Raw genomic sequence first — 23,820 nt, 5'->3', positions numbered from 1 at the left:
ATTGTTGCCTTTAATTTTTCCATGCATTTCTTTTCCCAGTCCCAAGTTGTTTTCTATTGTGCATCTGCTGATCATTGTTCAGCTAATGATTCAAGGAGAAACTTTCAGATCTCTGGAGTGCTCTGTCTGCAACTCTCTCCTCTCTGGTACTCTGTACTGCGAACTCTTTTATCAGCCTTGATCTCCTCACTCTCCTCTTTATATCCCCTCAAGCCATGGACTCTTTCTGGTTCATTCCTCTCTTGTGCCATGACACGCATCCTCCTCCAGGCAATAAACTGGGTCAAAGAGAGGATTCACCTTGTTTATTTATCTCTCAGTTATCATTTTCTTATTGCCTGATGTCCAATGTCTTGAAAACCTTTGTTTTGTGTATTTTGTCTACTGTGTTGATGTTTGGGGCAGGAGGATAAATCTGTCCCATGTTACTCCATCTTGGTAAGGAGTGGAAATCTTAAAAGTAGGCTATTTTTTATATGCTCACATTTTAATATACCTAATTTTTGTGGGTGAGCAAGTAGACACTTTTAATGTAACATAGACTTCACATTAGTATTCTTTCTATCTCTGATATTCATTTATTTACATAAATCCCACTGGCTATGAGGCAATTAGACAGCAGATGGTTCAGTTCAAATCAATTAAATTGAATGGTATGTGCTGTGAATAACTGGAGACTATCAAAGTGTGTGTTAAAAACACTGTTGTTTTAACAACAAACCTTATGATTTTGATAGTCCTTGAAAAGCTCAACTTAGGTTCACCTTCAGTATTTGTCAAAATTATTAGTCCTAGCATTCTTTTTATATGTGAAGTGGCCAGAGAGTCATATAATACTGTTATTTAGTATTCATCTTATCAAATATTTATTGTCAGCATTTTTGAAGGTATCAAAGATACGTTCTTTTTACAAGCAAGTATTAGTATGTTATTTATTATTAATTATACTTTCATGATTTCTCATGTTTATTCTTGAAAATGAAACAAAAGAAACTATGAAGTATACAGAACTTAATATCTGATCAATGAAAAAATGTAGAAGAATTCATTAAATAGAATAATTTTATATCTTGTTTCCTCTGTAAGATAGCAAATGCCTCAAGGTTAGGGTCTATATTTTAATTTCCTATTTTCCTCCACTACATTTAGCGTGATGCTCCTTTACTATATGTGCCTAATATCATTATTATTCTTCAGTTGATTAACAATTAATTTAATCCACTTCAGTAGGTATGCCATGTCTAAATGAAAAACACCTGGAGAAGTAAGTGCTGGGTTGATATTTAAGGCTTCTATTTAACTTCCTTCACAAGCACATTTGTGAAATAGGGACGTTCGCACATACCTGTAGAATTGTAGTGGTATCAATTGACACATGTTTAAAGCTCTTAGTACAGTATCTGGAATAAAATAAATACTTAATAAATTATAGCTGTTACTTTAATTACCAGTCCAGTTACTAATGATAAAATAATGACTAAAGACTACTTATAATTTTTGCTCATCTTTTACAAAAAATGGCACAAACTCTCTACTATATCTCAATATAGGGAATGAATTCATCAGTTTAATTTTTCCAGCATAGTAAATTTTTGTAAAATCTTTGAACCTTTTCATCTTATCCCACCAGTACCAACTAATAGTAAAATTTTACATATGAGTTTTTCAGAAAAAATATTGACCATCACATAAAATGAAATCATTTTTAAGAAAATAGTTAAAATGCTAATGTCCTACTGTTAGAAGAAATCTGATAATTCAGTATTAAAATAATGCATAAAATATGGATAAAGCAATAAGGCTTGTGTTGATGTAGAGCATATTAAAAGTCAAAAATAAAAATACCATGATTTAAAAGAAAACAGATTTAACTTCCTTTTAACAACTCAAAAAATATTTAGATGCTATCAAGATAAATGACAGCAATCTCTTCTTTAGGGAAAAAGACTGAGGAGGAGTAGCTATAAATAGAAGGAAAATCTGGGAGGTGGTGTAAAAGAAAGTAAGAATAACAAGTTTCTCAAGAAAAAAGAAAGAGTCAGCTACAGCATTTCTGTAGGAATTCAGGACTTCAAAGGGTGGGTCTCAGGTAATGCTTAGGATTTGCTATGGTCTAGAGATGATGCTGAGTGGAGATCCACCTATACATAGAAATAGAATTTTTCAGTAATATTTCTAAATATTAACAATGATTTTGGTTAAAGTTCATTACAGTCTTAAAACAAAGAACCCAAGTTTTTATGTATAAAGCATCCGATAAGATTCTTTCATTTTTCTCTCCATTTCCTCCCCTCTCACTTTGTGGCAACTCCAGCATTGGGGCAGGTGCTCTGGTCCAGCTGTGGCCTGGTGGTGGTGTCTTCTCAAGATGCCCGAAGCTCTTGTTTTTCATGAGACATTTGTATTTATAGCAACCTGTTTCTAGTCCTTTCAGATAATCCTATATATACCAAATAAGCCTTTTGGAAATTCTCTTATTACCTAGATAAACTGTTTCTCTCAAGATCGTTTGTTTGGTTTATTCATTTTGGTCCTTCTGTTTTATGCTACTAGTTTTCTTTCCGTCTGATCATCTTTAGCTGTCCATTCATAGTTATGCATTAAGGACCAGGTTGATGAATACTTGTAGGAGTCGTAGGTTTTCTTAGTGCTTTTGTAAGTCATTTTCCTCTGGAGGTGTCTCCCTCCAGTGCAACAGTTAACTGTGGTCGTTAGGATGTAAGGATCATTCATGCCAACAGCCTTGCTTCCACATAGGCTGGGTGAGCAGACAGTTTGGAGATTCCTATATTTGCCAAAATAAGGAGCATCTTACTCTGTATGGAGAATATTTTGGTTTATTTCATTCATATAGGGCTACCTGCCTTTGTTGGTTTGTTTGTTTACATCCCCCCCTTGGCATGTGATGAGGTGCAGAGTACACTGAAGTCCAGTCCTTGGGTCTCGGGTGCTGACACTCCCAGTTGGAACACTTCTAAATCCTTCTCTACACTTTAAATGGGAGACTTCATCCTCTCTATACACAGGGAAGCACAGGAACACTGTCATGTTGTTCTGGATGCATTTGAGAACAAAGCACAACTATTATCTTTACATATTCCTTCTATCTCATGACTCCAACCCGAACTGCTCTGACTCTGATTCTCTCTGCTCTGTTTTGGGCTGTGATTTCCTCTACTCTGTTATCTCCAATAAAGTGATTTTATTTATTTTCTAGAAATTCTATTAAAAATCTGGTCTTCCCGTGACATCCTCTTTTATCTTTTTCAGCACTGCTATTTTTAAAATATATCTTTTCTGTCATTTCATAAAAATATGAGGAAGGAAGGGCAAAAGCTGAGTGTGTATAATCAGTCACATTGATCTGGAAGCACCCTATTTTGAACCAAGCTTTGTTGAGAACTGCTTATATTATTCTGCATATTATCATCATCTGGGGAATTAAAAATATTCTAGTATTAGGCCCAAACTCAGATAAATTAAATAAAAACTTCTAGGGTTGGGGATTAGGCATCTCCTTTTTTTCTTTTTTTGCTGCTCCCAGGCAATTTTAATGTACAGCCAAGTTTGCCGGATTCTGGTATGCCTCTTCTTCTAATAAATGACAAAACCCTTGGGGAAAGTAACTTAACATTAATTATTTGTGCAGTCAGTGCTTTATACATAGGCAAATAACGGTTTATTAAATTAAATTAATAGTGCTCCCAAAAGTTCTGAGTGCAGAAATTAAGGGTAATTGTTCATTTTTATTTTATTTTCTTGGGCTTCTGGGAATTAAAAAAAATAAAAGTTCCTGAAAATACATCCTCAATTTCCTGTATAACTAAGTAAACTAAATTAAGTAAAAACCTATTTTCCATGTGATATTATGAAAACTGTCATGAATTTTTCTGGTTTATTAATTGCACAGTGGCATCCCTGCATATGCGTCCAACATTCACACCCATGTGATTTCTCTATTTGTTCTTATAATTGAAATAATTTAATATTTTTATTCGAGATGTGAATTTTTCAGTCATTAAGGTAGCAATTTCCATAATCATGTATGCCCAGGATTATGTTTGATGAGTTTCCAGAGATTATTTTCTCTCTCATTTTGCTTCATATGCTAATAACTCGGTTTACTTTAGTTCATCTGGGATAGTGTGACACAGACTAATGAATAAACTGACTACCCAGTGCAGACTCTAAGCTTGGGAACTATGAATCACCAAGCTATAAATACCCTGGGAGCTCCCAGAGAGGTACTGGTAAATTACAGTACAGTAAAAAAGGACAAAGCTTTTTCTGTAAGATGCTGCTGGATCTTGAGAGTGAGTCAATACCAAGGCTGAGAGTTTTATTTTTTAACCTGAGAAAAGAAATTATGTCTGTGAGATGTAATGTTGAATAAAGTTAATAACAAACCATAAGGTTATTCATGCATTCTTATACTTTAGCTTTGTGTGTACTCTGAGGATCTTTTTGATAATTCAGATCAGAGAATTTTCCTCTAATTATGCATATTTGATCCAGAGTCTTACTAACTTGACCTGCATTCACGTCTCCCCTTTGAAGGATAAACCCTAAGACTGAACAACTCCCTTGCGGTCTACTGCTGGGTGAGAGAGAGGCCATATTGACAATTAAAAAATAATTTCTTTCAATTTGTCTGTGATAACAACTGGTTATTATATAGAGAGTATCATATTTTCACAGCGATGTTTCACAGCAAAAGTGTGAATCAAAAAATTATTTCACCACTGGAGTTCCCTTTAAAACATTTTTAAATTGTGGTAAAATACACATAACATAAAATTTACCATCTTAGCCATTTTTTAGTGTAGAGTTCAGGAGTGTTAACTATATTCACACTGTTGTGCAACCGAGCTCCAGAACTTTTGATCTTGTAAAACTTAAATTCTATACCCATTAAACAACTCGCCGTTTTTCACTGCCCCAGGCAATCACCATGTTACTTTTTGTGTCTATGAATTTGACTATTCTAGATATCTTACATAAGTAAAATCATACAGCATTTGTCTTTGTGACTGGCTTATTTCTTTAAATGTAATGTCCACAAGGTTTATTAATGTTGTAGCAAATGTCAGAATTTCCTTTTAAGGCTGAATATATTTTATTGTATGTATATACCACATTTTGTTTATCCATTCATCCATCAATGGACGCTTCGGTTGCTTCCATCTTTTGGCTACTGTGAATGATGCTGCTATGAATATGGGTTGGAGCTCCTTTTAAAAACATATTCTGACCTTTCTAAATCACTTCTCTTCTCTTATCTGGGTTGATTATAAGGATTCCTGAGTTTCTTCCAAAATCTGACAAATCAGAAGGTCTTAGGAGGGATTCTGGGGTATCACTTAAAAAAATTGCTGCATCTGGTTATTTTGATAATTAGGAGATTTGGGAACATAATTATAGCTACCTTGTATCCTCATAATTGAGCTTATTTAAAGTTTTATCTTAATCACTCACTCTCTACTCCTCTGATAAACGATTATCTGGGGCTTTTCCTGAGAGAGAACCAGTCTGTCTTTGTTTATGGAAGCCCAGCCTTGGAACCCCAGTGGGCTTTAGTAAGAGTCAGACATAAAAACCAGAGCTTGCTTTCCTGGCTTTGTTTGCAGCTATGATATGAATGCATGAGTTAAAGCTCAGCCAATCAGATGCAGTGTACTCTTAAGGAGGTAGAACCAGAAAAGAAGATGAGGATCAGTGGTGGCAACAGTGCTTGTGACAGCATCCTGTGTCTCATGCTAGTGGCATTAGTAGTGCAAGTTGGAGGCGTTTAGCTGCGGTGTTCTCTTCTTGAGTTGAGCTCTGCAGCCTAATTTTGAGCAATATTACTGTCTGAATATACCCACATATGGCCCACCCTTCTGGGTAATTTGTGAACTACCTAATGCCCTTTAAACAAATTTCTCTTCTGTTTAAATCAGCTGTAATTGGTTTTTCTTGATTGCAACTAAGAACACAGACTGACACTATGGGCTTAATCTTACTAATGAGAAAGAAATGAAATGTTAACGGTGTGAAGGAGCTATGACTCTTCTATTTCCCTGAGATAGTTGGTTGTTGAGAAAAGATATTATGGGATTCTACAGAGGAGATAAATAGTTTTCAGAAGCATGAAGAAGGCAAGTTGCCAAGTAAGGTAAGCATGAGTGGTAAGTGTGCTAGAATGCGGTAATGAGGGAGGGCATTTTCTCCAGAAGAGAAAATACATCAGTCTGCTTACAATTTATGGCACAATTTAATCTTGCCTTTTGCTCATTTGGTTACTGTCGTTTCTGCCTTTTGATGTGCTTGAATTTAATTGTTTTAAAAAGATTTGCCATTGTACCAGATTGTTCTGAGGTTAATAGTTTAAGAGCTGTCTCCAGTGTACAACAAATGATAGCCTAGTGCAGAATGCATGTGACGGACAATAATGTTGCAATGCCTGAAAAAAAAGTGAAACGATCTTTGACAGATTGTACTGTATCTTTCAGAGATAATCATAGTACTTCATATTTGCAAATACTCTGCAGTTATTCAAAGGTCTGTCAATATATCATCATATCTGAGGCCCATTCCATCAAACACAGACCTTTTAATTTTATTTTACTCATTTTGATGGAATCTCTGTCAGGCTAGATACAAATTTCTTACACAGGAAAATATTGGACATAAGTACAAGCTTTTACTATAACTTCGCATTATTATTGTGAATGTGGATGAGGAAATAATTCCAGAAACATTTATTTCAGTTCAACTTAAAGAGCACCTTTGCGTGCCTAGCTTTATTCTAGGTAGAAGGATACAAAAATAAATAAGACATGGTCCTTGGCTTCAAGAAGCAAGAGGCTGACACGAGGCAGTAGATTATTAAACTTCAATAAAATAAGTATGATGAAGAGGTTTAATATCAAGTGCAGTGACTATACTCTACCAGCTTTTTCAGGGTTATTGGGAGGACCAAGTTTGAAACGGCAAGGTTCAGTGCAGAGGGCGGTTAGGATAATAATCAAAACTCTGCTGCTACTGATGCAGAAAATAGTCACAAGGATGAAAGTGCACGGGGTTGTGGAGTGAAGTAGAAAGAGCAGTGGTCTTGGGAAGAGAAAAACTTGGGTTCAAACCAACCCAAGGGAACTTCTGATATTTATGAACTGTCTGACTGTGGGCAAGCATCCTGATTTTTCTGAATTTCTGTTTCATAGTTGGCAAAACTTGAATAATACCTACTTTGAAAGGTCACATCAAAAGTTAGGGGAATATTGGATACTCAATTAGAATGGAATTTCAATTATTTTATAAAGGATTCATTCACGTTTATATGATTCTGTGACAAAATTAGTCTATCACAGTGCCTGGTGCATAATCATTGCTCAATACATATTTGTTAAATGGCAAATAAATGAATATACTTGAGTCTATCTTTGAGATAGGTAGGACAGGTATTATTATCTTAGACATTTATTGATCATGCTAAAGTCATATTTAATTTAGATAATATAAAACAAACTTACATATTAATTAATTAGTTATTTTTTTGGCCATACCGTGGCAGCATGTGGGATCTTAGTCCTGACAAGGGATTGAACCTGCACCCCTGGGCAGTAGAAGCACAGATTCTTAACCAGTGGACCTCTGGGGAGGTCCTGACATATCAATCAATTTAAAACTGATAAAACTAATGACATTCTGTACAAAAAAGAGCTTAATCTCTAAATTATTCTCATAAATTATATATTCTAGGTTCTTTTCTATTTATACACAGACAATATTCAAACAAAGAAAACTTTATGTGGAAAAAAATAACAGCTTTTGGCCAGTGGTAAGGGCCATTATTGTTAAATTTTTAAAAATCTGAAGTGAATTAGTAAATGTTTTCTATGGGAAAATCTTATTTAACTACAGAGATGGATTTTCTGAATATTTATATATGAATTTGAAATATAGGAGCAGTTCCTTTCATAGAGAGGACAGCCATCCTTTTATTACAAATCCATTAATTTAAATCAAATTTAAAAATTACCTAAATGCCTTTTGGGAATGGAATGTTCAAGTATAAATGGTCTTTGGTTCTCTGAATTATGTTCAAGAGAATAAGAAAGTATATAGATTATTAACACTCTAAGCATCTACTTAAGAGCTATGTCAATTCACATGTATGCTGTCTCCAACTTACCACTGTATCTCCAGTTTTGTTACAATGTGAGTCACTTTTAATGGTTAAAGGAAAGACATGGATAGGAAAGGCAATGGGCAGACGTAGTGGAATATTCAGATACTTAAAAGATAGTGTGGTGTACAGAGTGAGCTGAATTAGTAAGATCAGATACTATGCCACCTGCATAACATACCAAGGCAGAGTAGGGACAAGAGTGAGAGCCAGATTTCTGAAGTAAATCTGGTAGGAAGTCTGAAATGGGCTTCCAAGGAGCAAGGCAGTAGGAACCTATGTAATAGAGCTGAGCACATTTGAATAGGTAGCATTTTTACTGGTCATCAGTCTCTGAGGAGCCCCAGACCTGCCCTCATGCTTGTGATTCTTCTTCCCTTCCAGAATGTATTCATGTTATCTGGACAATTACCAATAATCTGTTCCAAGTTCTTTGAATCTTCGATCTCATTATCTCTTGGCGAACAGCATTGTTATATGTGGAAGATGGGTTCCTGTATTAGGCTTATATAATCATATAAGCAACACCACCGATGCACTAGGATATCCATCAAATGCTAATTTCCCTTCTTTTTGAAGCTTTTGTCCGCAACTACCTGAGGTCCAGAATGTTTCTGTCATCTTGCTTATGGAAAGCCTGTTGGTCTGTCTCGCTTCAAGGTCAATGTCCTGTCTTTACAATCCTGATTTGATTCCCTTAGGAAACTCTGCCATTGGCCTTATTTATGTTTCCATAGGAGTCTGTGTTCCATTTATCACACAAAACCAATCATCTTTTATTATGGATATAGTGAACTATTAGGGGAAGGAGAAAATACTAACTGCATAACTTTTTTTTTTTTTTTTTTTTTTTTTTGCGATACGCGGGCCTCTCGCTGCTGTGGCCTCTTCCATTGCGGAGCACAGGCTCCGGACGCGCAGGCTCCGCGGCCATGGCTTACGGGCCCAGCCGCTCCGTGGCAATGTGGGATCTTCCCGGACTGGGGCACAAACCCGTGTCCCCTGCATCGGCAGGCGGACTCTCAACCACTGCGCCACCAGGGAAGCCCTGCATAACTATTTTTTAGGCTGTTGCTATGAGTCTACTTACTTGAGGATGGCATGAAGGAAACGGTTATGAAAATTTTAGTTGTTCAGGAGACTGGGATTAAAATTCTTTAACAAAAAGAGATGGGTAAAAATCATGACCCAAGCTCTAGAAGGATGCCCTCAGTGGGCAGACAACTCTCACTGAGAAAGTGAGGTATCACGTGGAAGGTCTGTCCTGGAGACAGTGTGCAGTGCAGTGTGTCCTCTGACATAAGCTCCTCAGCCACTGTCACTTAACCCTGTGTTACTTATTCACCACTCAGATATTTTCTTGTCTATTTCTTTATTCACTTATTAATATTTTGTATCATTCTCAGTGTTACATAAGCTCCACATAGTCAGGAATCGCTTCTCATTCCCCGTGATCTTTCCAGAACCCATAAAAATATCTGGCTTGTAGTCAGTGTTGGTTGAACCAGAGAATAAATGAGTGAATGAATGAGCAACACTAACATTTTGCAAGGAAATGGGAAAAAAATTGGGGGGCCTAGGGTTTCCAGGACTTTTCTGATTAGGATTTATAATGAAAATTTTTTTCATTACAAATACAGTTATTACCAGTAGTCCTTGAATTTCTTTTCCAGGTTTGTTCCCTTTCCTTTGAGGGAGAGTGGCAGGTATTGTTCCTGGCATCAGCAACTGATTCCTTATTAAAATACCACAAATGATGTAGATGAAGTATGTTACTCATTGTTTTACTCTAAGAAACGTTTGATATCTTGATGTTCACATACCTCTACAATGCTGTGGCTTCTTGAGTTACAACCCAGCAGGTGAAATAAGCTGACATCATAACCTAGAAACTGATTCTGTTTATCTTCCTTTTTATGCCTCACACAGACAACACTCAATAAATGTTGAAAGAATAATTAAAATGGACTAAATTATTCAACTACACATACCCATCATCTATAATACCAGTTCCCAAGGAAATGCATTGAAAGAGATTTTGTACTACAGAAGCACACCTTTTTGACCTCGACATGTGGCAGCACCTTCCTCGCTATAGCAGTGGTTGTTCTCAGGTTAGTGAGAGGTGAGGAATGTTCACTCCATGTCAGTGGGAGAAAGGTGGTGCAGGGTCTTGTTACTCAAGGTGTGGTCTGCATCACCTGTGAGTTTATTGGAAATGCAGAATGTAGGCTCCGTCCTAGGACTTTTCAGTTAGAATCCTTGTTTTTATCAAGATCCTCAGGTGACTTGTGTGCACATTACGATTTGAAAAGCAGTAGTTTATTGGAGGTAGGTCAACGATTATGTTACCCTCAGACATCAGTAATGTCTTAAATATCTACATCTGTATAAGACCTTCTAGGTAGCTATATATTGATAGACAATAAAGTTCCTCTTCCATTACTCTGAAGAGTATAACCTCCTCTAAAATCCTATTTGTCTAGTCATCAGTTTCCAGAAAACATACTCAATGCAGTGTTTTGAATTAATCAATTCAGCGTTTATGATGAAATTTGCAGTCTCAATAAAGCATGATAAACAGCTGCTGCCTTTCACTTCTGCCTGCATTAAGAGGGAGTTAGAAATACTCACCGGAAGCTCATCACTTCTCTGCTTCTTGCCAAAAATGTCCTTGGCACAACTTCCCAGTTCAAAGAAGCACTGCATTTTACATCTAGAAACATCTGCTTTAATCTGTGCTTCAAACAAATGGGAACATAAACGTCTTTCATTGATCTTCCACTTCTTGACACTTCTGTAGTGTCTGGGTCACAGAATTGCCACCACATAGTAGAATGATGTGATCTGTAGGGTGTTTCACAGTTAAATTGTAACAGTGTCAAAAGAGCAAAATAGATAAAATGTGCCATGGAAATTCAAGGAAGAAATTTGTGTTTTTTTCATAATTTCATTTCTTTTTTTATTGAAGTTTAGTTGATTTACAATGTTATATTAGTCTCAGGTATACAACGTAGTGATTCTATATTTTTATAGATTATACTCCATTTAAACTTATTACAAAACAGTGGCTATATTTCCCTGTGCTGTACAGTATATCTTCTTAAAAAAACCTTTTAATTAATTTATTTATTTATTAGGCTTAAAATGTATTTTAATAAGTTGATGTTTCATTACTTCATTTCTCAGAAAAACTCCAAAGGTATCACAGACAAATCAAACATGGTACACCAATAAAACATGCACAGCATAACTACCTAAGATTGGCAAAGCTAGGAGCTACTGTCTGACCTTCAGCATACAGCAACCCTGTTCTCAAGATGGTACTAGGCCTATCAGGAAAAGCTGTGAACAGCAACATCATAGACACAAAAGGGTCATTTCTGGGTTGTCCTTACCCGAGAAAAAGATGGAGGCAAGTTTAACACCAGATTTTTTAAAGATATACTAAACGAAAATCTCCAAGAGAAAATGTCTTCCTTAGGACACGAAGAGGTAATTATATCGGATATAACAGAAGTTCATTCTCTAAGTCTGTGAGTCTGTTTCTGTTTTGTAGATAAGTTCATTATCATATTTTTTAGATTCTGCATGTAAGTGATACCATACGATATTTGTCTTTCTCTGTCCAACTTACTTCACTTAGTATGATAATCTCCAGGTCCATCCATGTTGCTGCAAATGGCATTATTTCATTCTCAAAGAAGAAATTTGGATTGCTTGGATAGTCAGATAAACTATGTAGAGAAGGTGGATGTCCGACCTGGCACTGAGGGATGAAGAGAGATTGGATAGTGGACAGAAAAGGGTAAGGCATTTCAGAGAGCAATGATGATGAAGATATGAATAGAGAAATGAATAAAGCAAGGTGGATTAATGAGGAAATGTGTGCACAAAGTGTGATGACAGGACTCACAATTAGAAATATTGACCAAGACAGATTGGTCCAAGCTGAATTTGACTATTCCCTGTAGTAAATAAAGATGCTTTAAGTAAGTAGCAAAATGAAAAAAAAAACCACTAGTGTTTTAGGAAGAAAGGTTAATCAAGCAAAGGTATGCAGCTTGCAAATCTAGTTCTAATGTCTGTATTGTAATGCTGGGTCTTAATAAATGATTGCTGAATAGCAAACGAACAAATATATAGTTATTCATGTAATTTTCAGGAAAGGAAATTAGTTTCTGAAGTGAATTAACTCTTCTGCAATTTGTTTCTGGGTATCACAGTTTTCAAAAGGGCAGTAAAGAATTGATAGAAAGTCATCAACAGAGGCAACAAATGCAAATGCAGGATATACACGTTTGTCTCAACATGGCTGTAAGTGGGATTCTACAGAATTTTTCCCTTTATATATATATCTGGATTTCAAGTGCTTTCACAGGTGCCTCTCATTCTTTTGGGAATGAGGATTTCCAGGTCATTGGAAAAATTCCTTCGTCATTATTTGTTCTGAATATACTACCCTGGTGGCTCCTTCTAACTATTATGAAAATTGGCAAGAACCTATCTGCCCATAAGGTTCAACTATTTGTTTACAACCCAAGGCATCTTTGAGTGATAACCAAAAGGGTGAATCAAAAGCCACTTACCCAGGACCAGTTTCTTGGACTATCTTCTCTCTTGCATTCCCTACCCCTAAAAGCCCAGGCTTCAAGACTACCTGAGGCATTTTCCAGCAGTCAGTATGGTAATTTCTCTATAGATGTTGATAGAACTGCTACACAATCATCATGTCGAAATTCCCATATGAAACATTCTTCTGTAGAATGGTCATGGTGATGCAGACACTTCCCGGAGCAGCATAAATGTTCTTGGAGGGTACCTACTTGACAGACGGTGTGTGTTTCCAGCCAAAAAGAATAGAAGGTGACTTGTGGGCTCCTAGCCACAAAACAGTGATAGGTTGCTTTGATAGAATTCTAGAGTGAAAAAAGAGGCTTTTCTCCCTTGGGGCATCTCTTCTGTCTGTCAGAGGAAAAAGAGGGCTTAATCCATGAAATCCAAGTTTTGCTTCATTTCTACAACTTGACATTATGGTAAACTAACAAAAGAGGAGCTGGTGCAGCAGAATGCAGAAAACTGCTTTGATATCCTACTCCATCATGTCCAGAGAGAACTATCCAGAAAGCAGGCTTCTAATCAAGAAGAGTTAGATTGAAAAAATTGTTGGGTGGGGCAGTGAGAAGTACAATGTCACAACCCAATTACATTTCTTAAATTACCTGAATCATTAAACGTTGAACTATTAGAAAAGCAATAGTTGTGATCAATCATCAACTCAATCACTCTAAACTATTTTGAGCACCTACAGTAAATTTGAAACAGTTCAGTTAACTTACTTTCATTCGTTTTATATACTCAGTGATATTATATGCTCTTTTAGTGTAGAGATTATACCCATTAATATGATTTGTTCACTGAAAGCACACAATACAGACAAGATGAGCAAGGGCTGAATCTATCCCTCCAAAGGTAAGAGGAAGACTGGGATTCCTCTCACTGCTAAATTGTGGTCTCTTTCAGGCCACTCTGAAAGGAGCTGAATCTTAAAAATTAAACAAAAACAGACTGAAAAGGGATTTTAGAGGCTCCCTAGAATAACTTTCTGTTCAATTCATGGATCTCCTGATGTTCTAAATCTATGCATGCTGACTTGTAGTTCTCACAAGCCTGACCCCATGCTTAGTTAAAACATGAGGTAATTTATGTAGTGGAATCTGAGAAGATGCTAAAAGTTGCCTCTTCAGGATACAGATGTATTGAGCTGATTGAGAGCTTTTAATTTCTGGACACAGAACCATTGGCTAAATGAGAGAAGAAAGAAGAGAATGAACCTGTACCATCTACTGATTCCTAGAATCAGTAAATTTCCTCTTGTGTAAATTGAGGGATTTGGCTAAAAGACAATTAAATATTAACTTGCCTGCACATCAGAATCATATGGAGGGCTTTAAATATATACCAAGGTTTAGTCACTATTCCCAGATGTTTTAATTTAACTGCTCTGAGATGCTCCTGGAGCTCTTTAGGTGGTTCTAATATGACATGAGAGTTGAGAACTACTAGATGAGGGATCCTCAAGGTGGTATCCAGTTCTGACATTCCAAGAATCTGGAGGACAATAGGTCTGGTAAATTCCCAAGATTGAGTCACTGTAGCTTAATCATTGTTACTCTAGTGAGGAATCCCACATGCCATCCAATGCAATAATTCACTCTCTGAAGCTCTAGCTATGGGGAATTTATGACCTTTCCAGTGAGCTGAAATGGCTTCCCAAAAGACAATATCATGCCCTTTGTTGATTTCAAATTTCACCATGAATTGAGTCCCTGAGTATTTCTTCCAATTTTAGCAAATATTACAATAATTGTAAAGATTATACAGAAAGGAATTATTTGTCAAAAGTTAGATGAAATTAGCTCCCATTTGATAAGAATGGATTATTTCTCAAAAGTTGGATGAAATTAGCTCCTATCTACAATATTCTTCCCATGAGGAGATTGAGAAATATTTGTTGGTGGAAAATTCTATAAAGATAACTCTTTTATAGCATCTATAAATCCTTGCAAAAACACTACAAGTGGTAAAATAATTTCAGTGGGTTACTGTTGCATGAAGATATTAGTCAGACTTATAAAACCACTGTTCGCCATGAAAGATGGTTATAAATGTGTTTTGCTGTAAATTGCTGAGGAAATATAAAAGTGTATTATTATGTTGGATTCTGTTTATTGGAAACATTTTGGGAACTGGAAATTTAATTAGCTGGCTGACTGGATTTAAAAGCGACTGGCAAGAGCCATCCTTCCCAAATTGCAGTTTCAAAAAGCTCCATTTGGATCTCAGGGTTTAGCCTGAGGATTTGTCCTTGATTGAATTTGTAGGACAAAGGTTCATAGATTTTTTTTCATTGTTGATCCCCATATTTTACTGTAGTTAATCATATTTTACTGTAGTTAAGTCTAGAGCTGAATTGAGAATTTACACTCATTTATTGGTTTTGAAGAGCTGTGGGACTCTGCCATGTGAGGCCTAGCATAGAGGAGCTTCAGTTTGGAATAGGTTAAATGTTTTGCACAGGTGGACATTTCCTGCAGTTTCATTACCCTGTTGTCCTATGAGTGACTGCACTCTTAGGAGAATCTGGAACAATTCTCTCCTAGGCTTGAACAGTAACGAAAATGTTGACAGGACAAGCTAGAGCAAGGAGCGCTAGAAGAAGAGGAGAAAGGACTTAGGTAATGGGAACAGCATTCAGGAGTCAGTCTTGGCTCTGTACTCAGCACGATACCTGGCACCCAATTGTTACTGTTTGTTATTGTCATCGCGTGCTTCTTCTGTGTTGCATATTGAGCTATGTACTTTCCTTATGTTATCTCATTTATCCTTCATCACAAGTATGTGAGGGCTCCTAGCACCCCTTTAGGCCCAAGTACCATATATTTGTCCTGAGACACCCTTCTTTAGAGGGTCTGCCCTGGATTTCCTCTAGCTGTGTTTTTCTTCTAGAAAAGGAGACATGTCCACCAGGAGTGATACTCCTTTCTAGACCATGTTCTAGGTCTTTGGGCTGTGGTATGCCCTGTCCAAATGGTCTTGAGCACACTTCTGAAGAGAGTGCAGGCCTCCTTCTCAAAGGTAGATCACAACCTACAAAAACAAAACCTGAAAGGAGGCAGCCCAGGACTGGTATGGGGCTCCATGTTGCGAGAAAACCAGATATCTTCTATCTTCTTGCTTTATCATCTTCAACTTATTGCTTCCACCTCATAGTTCAAAAGGGCTACTGAAGCACCAAACATCATATTCTCCTTTCAGCCAGAAAGGAGAAGGAAAAAATGAAAAAGCCCATCTTCTTCCTTCAAGGGCACTTAAAATGCTCTCCTTACATCCCATTAGCCACAATTTGTGTGTGTGTGTGTGTGTGTGTGTGTGTGTGTGTGTGTGTGTGTACCTGAGAGAGAAAGATCGATTGAGGGATTGAGAGAGAGAGAGAGAGAGACGAGGTCTTGTTAAAGGCATGGTTATTTGGTATTGTGTGGGACATTTATTGAAATTACCGACAAATTAGTTTAATTTTGACACTTTCATTTTACACTGTTCTATTTGTCATGTTTTACTTCTTTTTCCCTCAGAGTGATTACTTTTTATTTTTTTCTTGCATGGCTTTTTTTCTAAAGTGCTTGTGTTTTTCTCTCTACTCCATTTTAGGGTTTATATTCTTTTAGTAGTTACCCTCAACATTTAAATGGATATTTAATAAGGCCAATCTCTTTGCATACCACTGGAGTAAAATAAGGATGTAGGATGGCTTTAACTCTAAGTATTCCCTTTTCTCTCTGAGGCAGAAACAAACAAACAAACTGAACAAATTGACAGGCAGAAAACTAGAGCTAGAATCAGTGAAAGAAGGGAAAGGGCTTAAGTAATAGAGAATGACATTCAGGAACCTGGATACTTGAAACATTACAGACAATTGTTATCTGATATTTTAAGTCAGGCTTGTTATAAGCCAAATCTAATTATTACTGTTTTTTACATCATTAATTTATCTTTAAATGTACAGGCATGATTATTCTCTTTGCTCACCAGTATCCTTTCCATTTCAGATCTTCTTTCCGGAATTATTTTTTTCTTCTTCTCTTGGGTCATTCAGAAGCTCTTTATGAGAGTTTTTGTTTATCTGAAAATGTCTTTACTTGCTTTCATTCTTGAAAATAGATTTCCTGAATAACCAGTAAAATTAGATACATTTTCTCTCTGAATTTTGAAGATATAATTAACTCTTTATTGCTACATTACTTCTCTTTAGAATTTGTCATTCTAATCATCATGCCTTTGCTAATTTTTTTTTTTTAATGGCTGCTCTTAAGATCGTTGTACGTTGCAGTTTTGCCACGATTTGTTTAGATAGGAATTCTTCTAATGTACATTGTTCGGAAATCTTTGTTTCCCAAACGTCATATTTATCATTTTACTCAATACTAGAAAACTCAGATATTACCTCTCTAAATATTGCTTTTATATATTTTTTAAAAATTATTTTGTCCTGGTATCTATGTAAAACATATTTTGGATCTTCTCACTCTATCCTCCATGCCTCTTACCTTTTCTTTCATATTTTTTATTTTTTTATCTCTGCAGCATTCTGTGTGATTTCTTCTGATCTTTCTCCCATTTATCAACTCTCTTCAGCTCTTTCAAACCACTGCTCAACACCTCATTAAACTGTTAATTTTTGTAATATTTATTTTTTCCAATAATTTCTCTCTAATCCTTTGTTAAATATATCTAATGTCCTCCTCTCTATTCTGGTAGTCTTTTTTCCTAGTATATTTTCAATTCTTTCTCATTTCCTTAAATTTATTAAGCTTATCTCTTTAGTGTTCATTTTTAAACATTTTCAGTACCTGATTTTTTGTAATTCTGATATTGTTTCTTTTTATTCTCATTTGTGGTAACTTGCTCTCCTTTGTGTTTGGCATGATTTTTTTATTGAGATCTCATATGTGTTGACTTGTGTGTTGGGTATAGATTTTTCCTGGGAGAATTAGGGATTGCATGTAAATAGACCTAGGTCCAATATAAATTGCAATTCTTGACTTATACATTTTAAACTGAATACGTATGGTAGATTCAGACACAAAATATTTGAAAGCTAGCCTTTGACTATGTAGTCTAAATGAAGGTTTTATTTACAGAAAGTCTCTACTTAGTGCCAAAGCCGAGTTAAACACGATACTTCATGAGCTTTACTGTTTGCCTCTATAGGGTGGCTTTTTCTGTTGTAGTCATTCATTGAGCTACCCCACCCTGCCACCCCCAGCCCCAACTCACACACACAGGCCTGCAAACCCTGTACTTGCCCAGCCTCAAGACCAAAGAAAGAGCCCCGAGTCAGTGACAGAGGCAGCAATGGTTTAATGGATGGGGGATCTTGCATGTCTGAAGCAAGGTCCTGAAGTGACACCCTACCATGTGCAGCAGATGGCAGGCAGGACATGCCAGTAGTGCTAGCTTAAATTCATGGTCCTTGCTCCCTGATTATGTCCAATTGAGCTTTTTCCTTTACTTTCTGCAAGGTCATCTAGTTATTTGAGAGAGCATTTTGAGTTATTGTGTCAATCTTTGTTAAATTTTCCATAGCAGGAGAATTTTGCAATTTCTAGGCCATAATAATTTTCCAAGCACAAGACTCATATTAATCCATAGAAAATTGCTCTATTCTCAGTAGGACTACTAATAGTAGTAGTCTAATACTAATAGATAATTAGTATTAGACTAATAGATTAGTCTATTAGTCTAATAGATAATTCAACATATCATCAAACTGAGATAAAATTCCATGATTTTCAGGATGCTTATGTTACATAAGAGAATCAGGCAATGATTTTAGGTGCAATTAGGTGACCCTCACAATATGATTGTGATAAAAACCCATCAGAAACCAGGCTACCTGAGCTCAAATCCTTGTTCTTTCACTTGGTAGCTGTGTGATCTTTGGTGAACTGGTTAATATCTTTGAGGCCAAATTTTCTCCTCTTTCAAAAAAGAATGGTATTAATAACTACCTCATAAGTTTTCTCTGAAGGTGAATATATCAGTACATGTAAAACAAAAAGTCCTTAGCACATGGTAAGGCTTAAAAAAATCTAGTTATTATTGTCATGGTAGATGTTGGGGGTACCAATTAGTAAACTGCAAACTAATTACATGATCAAGAGGATAAGAAAACTAATGATAGTGATATTTTTTAAACTTCAGGCTTATGTATTTTTATCCTTTACTTTAAATGAGCTTCATTGCTCATTTCAACAAATGAACAACAACAACAAAATATTTAAGGGTTTTTAAAATAGGACTTGAGTTAAAGCATTCACTTTAAATATGCCTCCAAGCAAGTACCTAAGAAATTGATCTTAAAACGTATGTAGGTTTAATTTATGTTTTAGTTAAATGATATCCCAAACCTATGAACCTGACTTTTAATGGTGTTGCCTTACTTTAGGTATATTTAACATTCAAAAATGGTTTTGACACAAATTTGATCATCATTTTGGAAAAACCTAGTTTCTAACAAAAGGCTACTGCTATTAGAATGTTTTTTGTTTATATTTATTCATGTCCTTTTTAAAATATTAACATTTTACAGACAAAGAAAAGGTCTTAGCTCTAGTATTTTGAAAGTAGGTATTTTCAGCTATAAATATGTTGTTAAAATTGTATTTAATCTTTTTTTCAACCTGCAGAAAAGAAACAGCCTGAATTAATATAAGTCCTTGTAAACATACACGCCCGGGTTACTGAGAAAGAATTTAAATTCCTTCCCTTACCCTCTGTAGGAATAGGTAATGTAGCATTTTTTCCCCAGGGCACTTTAGTACATTTGTGCTTGAAACTTCATTAAAGAGGTCACCAGAGAAGGGATTTTGTTTTTTGATAGGATCTCTGGAAATAAGACAACTCCTTCCTTAATCTGGAATACACAATTTACTTTTTTATATGCCTATTCCTCAAGGCTGATATTGTGTTTTAGACCTATATGAATCTTGAATTCTTCACATCAGATATGATTTTTGTTAAAGAACAAAAAATTCAAGCAAATAAATTTGAAGATATAATTGGCTTCATGAGGTGATTCATGTATCAGGGAGCATCCCTTCTAGCAACTAGAAGGGCCCTCCAAGGAGTTATACAAAATCAAATGTCTTTATAGACGGAGGAAAGGATAGATAGAGCGTGAGGGAGAGCATCTCAGGATGTGTGATCAGATCATGCACAATTCTCTGATTGGTTGGTGGTGAGGAAACAGGATGACGTTTCGGGAATCTCAATCATCAACCTTCTGGTTCCAACCCATCTAGGGTCTACTGGTGGTCAGCATGCAGTTAATGTCCTCCACCTGATGGGGGTTTTAGTATCTGCAAAACAACTCAGAGATGTAATTCAGGATATTATCTATAGCCCTTGAAAGAAACTAAAGGTCCTTAACTTTGTTTTATGGCTAAACTCTTATTATTTTGTCTTGCTTGAATGTTTCCCTTTGCTTCTGCATTTTCTCACTTCCCTGTTTAAATTTGCTTGGAACTAGGGCAAGGCCTAGGAGGCTAAAGCTTTTCTCCAAATTAGGAGGCAGGGGACATGAGGAAGGCAGCTGTCTGTCCCTAGGAAGGCCTTATGATGTCCTGCTCAGTTTCAGTAACACCATTTTTCAAATAGGAAAAGATCTCTCTTCCCTTCCCTACCCCTGGATATTTCCGATGGGAATCACAGATTTTTCTCACTATTATTATTTAAAAAGTATCATTTTAAGTTATTAACAACCCAACCCCCCAAAAATGAAACTTTATCTTTTCTTCGAGTTTTAAGCTTGTCCTTTCCACTGAATCTCCCTACCTGTTTTGCATTAAGGAACAGGACCCCTAACACCCAGAAAGATCTTTTGTAGGAATTTTATTTCTCAGTAAATGCTTTTCAAAGCCACATTTCCTGCATTGATTACTTGAGATGCATTGACTACAGTTCTACAAAATGTTTTGGGCTCCCTGTTAACAAGTCCTGCATGAATGTGTTTTTAGGATGTGTAATTACCTAACACCTTTTGTTTTCTCCTATCATTCCAACTCAGGCAAAGTCCCTTTTAATATCTTTTTACATTTATTAATGCAAAAATATTTATATTCAGCTAATATTCCAGACACTGTGCCAAGACCTGGTGACATTTATGTAATTCAGAGTTAAGGAAGGGTAAGATGAATTATATTAATTGAATAATAATTTATTTTTTAAAATAAACCAATAGGAGGATAGGATGAATTAGAATCTAATAACATTCATTTGGGGGAAGATTTGGTTTTATTTCACTTGGTGTCAGTTTTTTTTTTTTAAATATGTAAGAAATTACTACCATCTAATCTTCACATCCATTCAAGTTTCACCAGTTGTCTCAACCACACCTTTTATAGCAGAAGGACACAGCTTGAGATCACAGATTGCATTTAGTGTTCTTTAGTCTGAAGCAGTGCTTCAGTCTTTCTGTTCCTTTATTGATCTTGACACTTCTGAACATCACAAGCCAATAATTTTGTAAAATGCCCCTCACTGTTGTTTGTCTGTTGTGTCCCCATGATTAGATTCAGATGATACATCTTTGGCAAGCCCATTACAAGAGTGATGCTGTGATCCCTTCTCTGCCTCTGCCTGGGCACTCACATGTTGATTTGTCTTGTTATTGATGATGTTCATTTTGATTACTTCATTAAGGAGTTGTTGGCCAGGCTTCTCCAATGTAAAGTTACTCATTTTTTTTTTTTTTTTTTTTTGGTAATCAATAGGTATTTTGTGGAAATGTACTTGGGAAGGATGTAAATCTTCCATTCTGCATCCAATTTGTACTTTGTGTTTATTTGCGTTTTCATGGATGCTTACATTCCTCTGACTCATCTAATGTTTCTCAGATGATTGTTCAGGAGGAAACTGGACAAGGAAGAGAAAAAGCAAAAATCCTTTAATTAAACAGAGATCATTGAGCTCAGGGTATTCATCTTACAGGGGAAGGAACCTGAGACCCAGGAGAGTTAAGCGAGACACCTAGGGCCAGAACACATGAATTCTCACAGCCAGGGACGTGACACAGCAACGCACTTGAAATGTTTTATTATTGATCATCACTTTCTTGAGTTTCTCAGTGCAATTTAATGGCCATTGTAAAAAATATTTTGAAAGATGCAAGAATGTGAATCAATAATAAATTTTGTCTATAGTATTTTATTTAAAAATATTTTCTGGGCTTCCCTGGTGGTGCAGTGGTTGAGAGTCCGCCTGCCGATGCTCAGGGGACATGGGTTTGTGCCCCGGTCCGGGAAGATCCCACGTGCCACGGAGCGGCTGGGCCTGTGAGCCATGGCCACTGAGCCTGCGCGTCCGGAGCCTGTGCTCCGTGACAGGAGAGGCCACAACAGTGAGAGGCCCACGTACCAAAAAATATATATATATATTTTTTCTATGGTTATATTTCATCAAGCCATTCTCTCTTTTTTATTTTTTCTTGGTGGTACACCAGACTGGGAGCATTAGTCCACAGACACAAAGTGTGTGAGTGTCTCACGGCCTTCTCTTTCCCAACTGAACTTAAGAAGTTTCGTGTTTAAGGAAGTCCCTTGGTTTGATTTTTTTTTTTTTTTTTTTTTTTTTTTTTTGCCATACGCGGGCCTCTCACCGTGTGGCCTTTCCCGCTGCGGAGCACAGGCTCCAGACGCGCAGGCTCAGCGGCCATGGCCCACGGGCCCAGCCGCTCCGCGGCACGCGGGACCCTCCCAGACCGGGGCACGAACCCGCGTCCCCTGCACCGGCAGGCGGACTCCCAACCACCGCGCCACCAGGGAAGCCCCCTTGGTATGATTTTTGAGCCATGAGACTAAGATCATCCATATTCAGCTCTAGAGTAAATTATCATCCCCTTCCTCTACATCCTATCTCTTGAAGCTTTTTCAGGTTGGGTAGACTTAAAAACAAAGATATCTTGTGAGAAAAATATTATATGTAGAACCAAACTTTTAGTGTGGAAAGAAATCCATAGAAGTTAGCTAAAATATAGTGACTCCTGTGTCTGCACTCAGAGATTTACTCGGCAAGTGTGCGTTGGGGGTCTAGAAGTCTGCATTTCAAAAAGGAATTCAGAAGTTTCTGATGCAGGCGTACCTGGGGACATACCTTGGAAACAGTGTGATTAATGTAGATTAACCATTTTAAAAATTAAAGCTGATTTTAGTGTTCTCATACAACCTAAGGAAAGGATAGAAGAAACTGTGATTATTTCACTGAAGAATTACAACCAGCCATCATTCAATGGTTCCTCCCAGACTCCTCAAAGCTACTGTCAACATTTCCTATGGAATCTGTGCCAGGACCCTGACCTTCAGTTTAGTACACTCCCAGCCAGTTTGGCTACTGGTCGCCTGCCAGCATGGCTTTGTCCACAGCTCACTCACCACCTAACGTGCCACTTGTCTTTAGTAACATCCATGATCACTGAGTATCTACAGGGTCTGAAAAGGAGCAGCTACTGGAAGTCAGTGAGGATCACCAAGGAAGGAAGCAACTGTCTAGAACTATGAATCATGAAGCCCCTCAATGGGGAGTCATCTTACTTCTGAATTTTAGCCAAGAGTTATTTCACTTCCCAATTTCCAAGCAGATTATCAGGTATTGATATCCATTCAAATATTAGTTCTTGATATTTGGTTGAAACAGCTTTTGAAAACAGTACTCATGTTTATTAAAAAGTAGGGAATTCCTGAATAATCTTCAGGATTAAAAGTTAATAAAATCAATACAAGTAAAACATCTTTTGTTCTCCGATATTTCACTTCTCCACTGAGAATGATTTCATGTATTCCCTGGATATGTTTGTAAAATTCAGGCTGATCAGTTAGATTTTTTTCTCCCAATAAAGCAGTCAGAAATCACACTGACTTCAGTGATGCTCTTGGGGCCTCTGTTAACAAACAAAAGAGAAACTGCTGAGCTCTGAATTATAATCACTTGAGTTCATAAAAATCAGAGATATTAAACCTTGAGTTATTTTTGTATGGAAAATGACGATAAATGCATAGAAATGATAGTATATCAGCACTTTTATTGGTATTCTCCTG

Source organism: Tursiops truncatus, chromosome 10 (genome assembly GCF_011762595.2).
Source record: "Tursiops truncatus isolate mTurTru1 chromosome 10, mTurTru1.mat.Y, whole genome shotgun sequence".
Lineage (NCBI taxonomy): Eukaryota > Metazoa > Chordata > Mammalia > Artiodactyla > Delphinidae > Tursiops > Tursiops truncatus.
Note: the sequence above shows the minus strand (reverse complement) of the source record.